We start from the raw sequence: 2677 nt of genomic DNA, 5'->3' as shown, positions 1-2677 counted from the left end.
GGTTGTGAGCCACCATGTGGTTGCTGGGATTTGAACTCCGGACCTTTGGAAGAGCAGTCGGGTGCTCTTACCCACTGAGCCATCTCACCAGCCCCTGTATATATGTCTACTCACTCATGAATGAGTTCAGTTTCCTCCTTGTGTTCTGCTTGGGTTTTTTTTTTTTTTTTAAATTCATTAATGTATGTGTGGTTTTGTGTGTGGGTAGGCACACATGAATACACATGAATTCAGGTGCCTGCTGAGGTCAGAAGAGGGTGTTGGATCCCCTAGAACTGGAGTGACAAGCTGCTGTGAGCCACCATGTGAATGCTAAGAAGCAAACTTGAGTCTCCTGGAAGAGCAAGTGCTCTTAACAGCTGAGCCATCTCGCCAAGACCCAGTTATTTTCTTATTTACTATAAAAGTCGACCAGAAGCCTAGAGTTTACATGAGTAGCGTGCGAGAAGTCCTGTACTCCATCCCCAACACTACATAAACCAGGCATAAACAGGTGCATACTGTGATCCCAGCACTTGGACGTCAAAGGCAGGGGGATCAAGAATTCAGCATCATTGTTGTCTACATAGTAAATCTGAGCATCCTGGCCTTCATGAGATCCCTTCTTAGAAGGAAAAAAAAAAAAGCACATACCACAGAGAATCTCTGTGCCCAGTTATGAACATCCAGAGCAGTTTCTTAGATACTTTCCATACGTATGCCGAATTCTATTAAATCAGATTAAGATTGAGCCATCCATCTTAGCGTTTGTTTCTGTGGTGACAGGGACATCCCTGTGTACATCTGTGTACATCCCTGTGTACACCCTTGGCCCCTGATTACATATTTCACTCTGCATCATGCTTCCTCATGCTGTCTTTTGAGAAGGTCTCACTGTGTAGCTCCAGCCAGCCTGGAATTTACAATATAGACCAGGCTGGCCTGCACCTCAGAGGCCTGCCTCTTGTCTCTCAAATTCGAGGAATAAAGATGTGTGCTACCACACCTGACTTGCATCATCTTGCTTTAAGACTTTTCTTTTTTTTAAATTGGGCAGTGTTTTATTTTCCTTTACAATTTAATAACTCTACTAGATGACCGCACATGGAGTAAGGCTACTCGGTAGTTCAGAAAGACCCCAGTGATGGTGTTTTCCTGACTGTGTGTAGTCTATGGTATTGAGTGGAATGACTTGTATGACGACTCTTGTCAAACCAGCAAGGCCGCATTTATGCATGCACCCATTGTTCTCAGGACTTTTGGTAACTTGGGCACACTTTCCCCAAATCACCTTGCCTCCTTGTGACCCAAGGCCCAACTTGCTCTCATCCACTTCAATAACTGTACCTTTGATGATCACATCCAGGGTTGTATATAATGGGGATGATGGATTCTTTTTCACAACAAGTATAGGCAGGCACAAGGTAGCTTTCAGCTCAGGATGTATGACATGGGCTTTTCTGAAAAGTAGACCCATTGGCCTAATGAACTTTTCATATTTAGGTGGTTTTCTTGTAAAGCCATCACCAACAGAGCAGACTTTAGTATCCATTCTCTCCCATGCCTTCTTTTTTCTTTTTTCTGTTGTAATAACCTTCAGTGCTTCTGTTTCTCCTTGGCCTAAACTTTGGGTAGAGGGACCTCCCATTTTTCCCTCCTTTTCTTTCTGTTTCTGCTTAATCCTGTTGGAAAGTACTTTTGCTCTCGATTCCTTCTCTGTCCAGCAGATAGGCAGGGATGCTCCCTGTGGAGTTGTCTCATTGTCCTTCTGCTTCGTCTTTCTCTTCTCATGCATCTTTTTTTTTTTTTTTTTTTTTTGGTTTTTTTTTGTTTGTTTGTTTTTCGAGACAGGGTTTCTCTGTGTAGCCCTGGCTGTCCTGGAACTCACTCTGTAGACCAGGCTGGCCTCGAACTCAGAAATCTACCTGCCTCTACCTCCCTAGTTCCCTAGTGCTGGGATTAAAGGCGTGCGCCACCACACCTGGCTCTTCTCATGCATCTTAATAGTCTTTTTCACTTGTATTTTCTCGGCATGGCGTGTTTATGGTAGAGCTTAGCCTTCAGGCCAATCATCTTTTTTGCCTTCTTTGAACGTTCATGGGCCTCCCGACCTTTTTTCTTTCTCTTTTTCTCATGGTAGTCCAAACAATATCCATATCATTTGTGGTGCAATTCAGTATATTCATTTTGTGGCATGATGACAGCCGCGGAGTAGCTGTCCGCCACCTCCCAGGTTCCAAAAATCTCTTTTAATTTCTGGGTATCACTGGTCCACGAGCCTACTTGGCTCAGTAAGTTTTTTTGTTTTTTTAATTATATGTATGGACATGGAGAGATGGCTCAGTGGTTAACAGCACTTGTTGCTCTTACAGAGGGCATAAGTTCTATTCTCAGTGTCCTCATGGTGGTTCAGAACCACCTGAAACTTCCAACATCCACAGACACCAGGCACATTTATGGTGCATATACACACAGGCGGGTAAAACATGCATACATATAAAAATAAATCTAAAAAAGTTTTACATAAAAAATAAAAAGTGTGTGTGTGTTGTGTATGTGTAAGTATGGGCTTATATACGTGAGAGCAGTGCCACTTGAGCCTGGTGTGTGTGTGTGTAAGTATGGACTTGTATAAGTGAGAGCAGTGACACTTGAGCCTGGTGTGTGTGTGTGTGTGTGTGTGTGTGTGTGTGTGTGT

At 43.4% G+C, this 2677-nt stretch overlaps 1 protein-coding gene and 1 pseudogene across 2 annotated transcripts in view; one reads left to right on the top strand and one right to left on the bottom strand.

The window, feature by feature from the left end:
• Clcn6 (chloride voltage-gated channel 6) overlaps positions 1-2677 on the top strand; it is a 36177-nt gene that overhangs the window by 5167 nt on the left and 28333 nt on the right. The gene's annotated exons all lie outside the window — the stretch shown is intronic.
• On the bottom strand, positions 1189-2175 carry LOC110323189 (annotated as a pseudogene).

The sequence above is a fragment of the Mus pahari genome, chromosome 6 (genome assembly GCF_900095145.1).
Source record: "Mus pahari chromosome 6, PAHARI_EIJ_v1.1, whole genome shotgun sequence".
Lineage (NCBI taxonomy): Eukaryota > Metazoa > Chordata > Mammalia > Rodentia > Muridae > Mus > Mus pahari.
This window is presented reverse-complemented; position numbering and strand designations above follow the sequence as displayed.